The sequence below is a fragment of the Lycium ferocissimum genome, chromosome 4, assembly GCF_029784015.1.
Source record: "Lycium ferocissimum isolate CSIRO_LF1 chromosome 4, AGI_CSIRO_Lferr_CH_V1, whole genome shotgun sequence".
Lineage (NCBI taxonomy): Eukaryota > Viridiplantae > Streptophyta > Magnoliopsida > Solanales > Solanaceae > Lycium > Lycium ferocissimum.
In genome coordinates, this window is record NC_081345.1 from 17232094 (window position 1) to 17239356 (window position 7263).

The following is a 7263-nucleotide window of genomic DNA, read 5'->3' on the forward strand; positions in this document are numbered from 1 at the left end:
CAATCAAACCCTTTGAGGTATCTACACCCGTTAGTGAACCGGTGAGAGCTAGTCGAGTATATAGGAATTGTGTAGTTGTGATTTGTGACCATTGTACTATGGTTGATTTACATGAGTTAAAAATGGTGGCCTTTGATGTTATCATGGGCATGGATTGGGTCGGCTTCTTGCTATGCCAATGTTGATTGTAGAATGAAAATGGTTCACTTCCGGTTTCGGAGAACCAGCTTTTAGAATGGAAAGAAATCTTGCGTCCCCAAAAGGTAGGTTTATTTCCTATCTAAAGACAAGGAAAATGATCACAAAAGTTTGTATTTACCATCTAGTTCGGGTTCAAGATGTAGAAGTTGAACCGCCAACTCGTCAATCTGTCCCTGTGGTGAATGAGTTCCCGGATGTATTTTCGAAAGAGCTTCCAGGCCTCCCTCCAGAGCAGGAGATTGATTTCGCTGTTGATGTTGTACCAGATACAAAGTCCATATCTATTCCTCCTTACAGAATGGCTCCCGTAGAGTTGAAAGAGTTGAAGGAGCAATTAATGGACTTTCTTGAGAAAGGCTTTATCAGGCCTAGTTCTTCCCCGTGGGGAGCACCCGTGTTGTTTGTGCAAAAGGAAGATGGCTCTTTGCGAATGTGCATTGACTATCAACAACTGAATAAAGTGACGATCAAGAACAAATACCCACTCCCAATGGACAGATGCTTGTGAACATAGTTTCCAAGAGCTAAAGGATAGATTAACTTCTGCCCCAGTCCTGACACTTCCAGAGGGATCGAAAGGTTATGTTGTCTATTATGATGCTTCAGGCGTTGGACTAGGCTGTGTATTGATAAAACATGGTAAGGTGATTGCGTACACTTCAAGACAGTTACAGAAACATGAGAAGAATTACCCGACTCATGATCTCGAATTGGCTGCAGTGATTCATGCATTGAAGATGTGGAGACATTATTTGTACGGCGTCCATGTTGATATTTATACAGATCATAAGAGCCTTCAATATATCTTCAAGCAGAATGAATTGAATTTACGGCAACGGCGATGGTTGAAATTGTTAAAGGATTATGATATTGACATCTTGTATCATCCCGGGAAAGCAAATGTTGTGGCTGATGCTCTTAGCCATAGATCTATGGGAAGCTTATGCGATGTTCAGCCAGAGAAAAGGGAGATTGCTCATGAGCTCCAGCAGTTAGCTAGCCTAGGAGTTCGAGTAGTGGCTCAGGCAGTAGGGAAGCTGTCATTCAAAATTCAGTGGTCTCGTCGCTAGTAGTAGAAATGAAAGAGCGACAATACGAAGATCCCATGATAATTCATTGCAGAAATACACTCTCCCAGAAGGAGAAGTCGTCATTTGAGATTTTTGGAGATGGAGTTCTCTGATGCCGAGGCAGATTATGTGTTCCTGATATTGCAGGATTACGCCACCAAATATTGAGAGAGGCCCATTGTTCCCGTTATTCCGTTTACCCCGGAGCAACGAAGATGTATCGTGATCTTAAATCTATATATTGGTGGAATGGTATGAAGAAAGATATAGCGAAATTTGTAGCTCAATGTCCCAACTGTCAGTAAGTGAAAATTGAGCACCAAAAGCAAGCGGATTGTTTTAAGCTATAGAAATTCCAACTTGGAAATGGAAAGTAATTAACATGGACTTCATTACAGGCTTACCCCGTTCTCGACGTAAATATTATTCTATATGGGTGATTGTGGATAGACTCACGAAGTCAGCTCATTTCTTACCGGTCAGAACTACATATGTAGCAGAAGATTATGCAAAGCTTTATGTTAAGGAGATAGTACGGCTTCACAGTGTTCCAAAGATCTATTATCTCCGATAGAGGGACTCAGTTTACAGCCAATTTTTGAAAATCTTTCCAAGAAGGTTTGGGAACTCAGGTGAGTCTTAGCACGCATTTCACCCGCAGACTGATGGACAAAGGCGAACGTACCATTCAGACCCTTGAAGATATGCTACGGGCATGCGTATTGGAGTTCGGAGGTAGTTGGGATGATCACTTGCCACTCATTGAATTTTCATATAACAGTAGTTATCATTCTAGCATCTAAATGGTCCCGTATGAGGCTTTATATGGGCGAAAGTGCCAATCCCCAATTGGGTGGTTCGAAGGAGGAGAGACCAAATTGATAGGGCCGGACTTGGTCTAGGAAGCTATAGAGAGAGCCAAGCTTATACATGATCGATTATTAATAGCTCAGAGTCATCAGAAATCCTATGTAGATAATCGTCGAAGAGACTTAGAGTTCCAAGTGAAAGATTGGATATTTTTGAAGGTGTCGCCAATGAAGGGCGTCATGAGCTTTTGCAAGAAGGGCAAGCTTAGCCCCCGGTACATTGGACCTTATGAGATTATATGCAAGGTCGGCAAAGTGGCTTACGAATTAGATCTACCTCATATTTTGAAGTCAGTTCACCTAGTTTTCCATGTATCGATGCTCCATAAGTGCATTGGAGATCCTTCTAGAATTGTACCAATAGATGATGTCTAAGTTACCAAACAATTATCTTCTGAAGAAGTCCCCATTGCCATTTTAGATAGGCAAGTACAGAAGCTCAGGACCAAAGAGGTAGCTTCAGTTAAAGTTTTATGGAAGGATAATAATAGAGAAGAAATGACTTAGGAAGCCGAAGAAGACATGAAGTTCAGGTACCCCCCATTTATTTTCACCCTCAGAGGAGACTCAGGCAGAAACGCTGTTATCCTCCGATATGTAGTGTTTTCCTTAATGTTTTGCTGGTCGTGTGTGGCCATGGTTATTGATGTTGTTGTTGTTGTAGCCCTGTGAGGCGATGCATTTTGGGTTGCTGTTGCAGGATAGTAGTGCCATATTATAGGGGAAACTCTGGCGAAATTTTTATAGAATCCCCAAGAACCTAACATTCGAGGACGAATGTTACTAAGGGGGGAAGAATATTACACCTCGAAAATTCTGATTTTCGTTGCCTTGTGAGTAGGCTAACGTGAGATTAAAGTGATTATGAAACCCTTACGAGGTTAAGTACGATATTAGATAGCTTAAGGTGCATACCATAAGATTTTGAAGTTGTATGAATACGTGAAATTTAGTTTATTGAAGGAAGTGAAATGTAAGTCGAGTTTGGAAAGGTTTTCGCTATAATTGGGCTAATGTTTATTTAGAAATATCTTGAGGGGATGCTATAGGGCCTATTATATGGTTAATGAAGTATTATGTAAGTGCCAAGAAGGTTCCACGAGGATTGAAATTTCAAATGAATCAATGAGAGGAAGTTTCGCATAACTGGGAGTTATACGGCCACTTATACGGTCCGTATAAGGAGGGTCCGTATAACATGACCTTTACAGAAAGGTTCATTTTCTTGGTGGTGTTATACGACCACTTATACGGTCAACATAACATTATACGATCCATATAAGGGGGTTCGTATAACTTGACCTATATCAGAAAGGGACTTTCCATGGTGGTGTTATACGGTCCACTTATACGGACCGTATAATATTATACGCACCGTATAAGTGGTCCGTATAAGTCCATCGGGCTGAATTTTTATATTTTGTATAAATAGATGGTCTTGGTTTATTTATTTCATTTTTCATCTTCCATAAGTCATGAGATCTTAAAACCCTTCTCCAAACATTTTCCACTCCAAACCGAGAGAAATCAAGATCAAATAGTAAGATTTAAGGTGTTCATGTGTTGGAAGGCTTACTAGGGTTAATAGACCTCAAGAACAACTTGAGTATTGAAGCTAGGGTTTTCACCCAAGGTGATATCTTGCTCCAAAGCCCATTCTTATGAGGTAAAAGGTTAGTTTTCATGCTTATTTCATGTTACCATGAATGCTTGGTTGTTGAACAACTTGGGTAGAAGAAGAAAGTAGAAAATGAGGGCTAAATGTAACTTTTATGATGTTTTTGAGTAATAATCTAACTTTAGTCATGATTCTTAGTATAATATGGATATAATCTTGCTATGGAAGGTAGTACTCGTGATGACGAAGCATTGTATGAAAATGTGCTAAAATGGGTGTGAAGTTGTTTGGTATAAGTTGAATATAAGGATGAATTTTGAAGGCTTAATGGAATGTGATTACTTGATTATGATATTGTCGATGTTATTGTGGTTGTTGGGAGTTGTTTTGTAATATGGTGGAAGTTGACGAGATAGGGGAAATACTGCCCAATTTTCATTAGATCATGAATTATTCTAGTTTGAATTTAAGAGTGTCATTAAAGCTTAACCATGGTATGAATCCTTCTAAATGTAGATTGTTCAAGCTTCGACGGTGAATGTTAAGTAGTTAAGAAGACAAAGATATATGTAAGGCTAACCTTTCTTTCATTAAGGCATGGTTCCTTTGCTATATATGTTATATCCCGTATTTTGAACAACGGGACAACATGAGTGAATTACGATAAGTTGGGGACAAGACTATCCCGAGACACTTTTGCTTGTTTTAAAGGCTTAAGTTATGTATGATTTTATTGGTATAGACATGTTAAGGAAACACTTGGAGGCAAATTCCATTTTTAGTAAGTATGTTATTTTTGGAAGGTTGAAAATTCAAAAAAAAAAAAAAAAAAAACATGGCACCATGTGGCCGGCCACTTTGGTGTGGGCCATGGACACATGGATGGTGAATGTTAAATATTTAAAAGATTACTTAGTCATCTTATTCTCATTCCACACTTAAGAGTTTTCAAGAAAAATCAAGAAGCTTGAGGAGGAGAAAAAAAGGGCCTATTCGGCCAAGCTCTTGGAAATTCAAGACCAAGAATCAAGCCATAAAAATTATTTCTTCAAGCAAACTTGCTAATTGAAGGGTGCTAAGTAACGTGAGTCGTTGTTTTAAAATAGCTTACTCATTTTCTCTATCTACCACCTTAGGCAAGTTGAGAAGTTGAAGAAGAAAGGTGAGTTTTAATCTTATTTTATGTGTTATAAATGGTTTATATGTGTCGTAGTATGCTAAAATGAAAGAAATTCATGATAGAAGTCAAGTTGAAGTTGGGCCGTGTGGAAGGTGTTTGGCCGTGTGTGTGTAGGTTGTGTTTAAAGTAATGTATTAATGCTAATTAGCATGTTTTGATTGTTGTAGAGTGAAGAAAAGAATGAAAATCATCTTTGTGTGTGGGTATGGTGTTGGCCGTATGGTCCCCCTTTGTGTGGATTGAGAATGAACGAATCGTCGTTAGTATTTTAGTTGTCGTCGTTATGGATTCTACGATGAAAAATGCAAGTTTAATGACTCAAAGTGATGTTGTGTTGGTTATGGGTTGATTTGGAAGTTAATGTGAATTTTATGTAACTTTTGTATTTATGAGAATTGCATTGTTAATGTGCGGATTAATGGTGTAAATTATGAATTTGGAAGAGAAGAATGTGTTTGGTGTTGTTCTCGGGTTTGGAGACAATTTCGGGTGAGTTGGGATATGGTTTTGGTTGTTTGGAAAATTGTGTGAATTGTTTAAAGCGTTCTTGAATATTGTTTGTATGGTTTTGGATTAGTAATCGAACGTATAAACGTTGATATTGGTTTGAATGTAAGTGGTTGAAGTAAGTATATCGGAATATTATGAATGTTCTGAAGTTATGTAAAAAGAGCTATTAATGTTAGAATGTATTTTGAATTGATTATTGATGTTGTAGTTTGGTTGTTGGTGTTGTTGTTGATGAATTTGGCCGAGTTGAAATCTCGGGGTTGGTGTATTTATAGGGGAAATGCTGCCGAAATTTCTGTAGAATTTGATGTTCGTTTGGAATTAAATTCCTAAATGTCTCCAACTAATGTTCGATATCTATTGACGTTATGTAGACCTTGGAGAGCCGAGACTTGAGTTGGATTAGCTTAGGGAGCGACCGAGGTATGTAAAGCTCACCCTTTCTTTCTTTGGCATGTCTTAGATGTAAGGGGAAATATCCTACGAGCCTCGGGGTAACTCTATTCTTGCGATCCGAGCGTGTTTACGACCTTTTATTCGCTTCTCAATATTACATTCTTAATGTAGTCATGTTATAATCCTTGTGACTTTTGTATGATTAAATTCCAAATGTTACCTAAAGAAGTGTTCTTAAAAAAGATCCCGAAACTACGAACGAGCGTAACTTTCGCACAAGGGCTCGGATCGCCTCGATATGCTCGTAGGAGGTTCTGTAGCGTATGATGACGCTAACTTCTATAGTTGGGCCCGAATTGGTTTGATACTTGTCCGAGGGCCCCCGAGACATTCCGTTGTATAGTTCTATCGGTTTGACTGAAAGAACATATTATGCTTACTATTCCGACTCCCAAGTTTGGTTACTTACTTATTTATTTACCGAGTCTAAAACGTGGATTGTTCCGCATATAATTTCAATACGTAGCCATGACTTCCAAAGTTCGATTTGACATGTCCCGAGAAATGTCCGAAAGGTACTTGACATAATTCTTGTCCGATTTTCAAATGATAATTCGTTTAACTTATTTCATCGAGTCTTTGATATGATTTATATGCATGTGATTTCTCATTACTCTGCTCGTGCAAAGCTCAATATGTCTTTCACTGAGTCCCGGGCCAGGACACGCATTCGTGCACATTCTACTGCATTATTCACCGAGTCCCTCACTAGAGGGCCGGGACACGCTATATATATATATAGACATATATGATGGTGTGATGGTGTGATGAGACGGGGATGGCGGCCAGGATGGCATATGATGATTCTATTCACCGAGTTCCTCACTAGAGGGCCGGGACACGCTATGTATATGCATATGTATATGATGATTACTTATGTTTATGACATGATCATGCATTGTCTATGTTCAAAGGTAAGCCTTTTTGTACCGTACTCATGTTCCATACTCTTTATTTTGGTATGGTTTTGTTTACTGTATTCCATGTTTTACATGCTCAGTACATATTTCGTACTGACCCCCTTTCTTCGGGGGCTGCGTTTCATGCCGCGCAGGTACAGGTACTCGTTTGGGTGAGCCGTCAGCTTAGGACTCCTGTTCAGCTATTTTGGAGTGCTCCTTTGTCCGGAGCCCATATTTGGTACAGACTCTTCTGTTATGTACATATTTGCGTATGCTTATTCTGGGTACGGCGGGGCCCTGTCCCGTCATATGATTCTGCTATTACTCTTAGAGGCCTGTAGACATGTACGTGGGTTGTGGGTAGCACTGTTCAGTTATGTTTGTGTTCTGTGCATTCCCAGATTATATGTATGATATGTATATATATAGGTATGTATATGCGCCACCGTGTATGTTT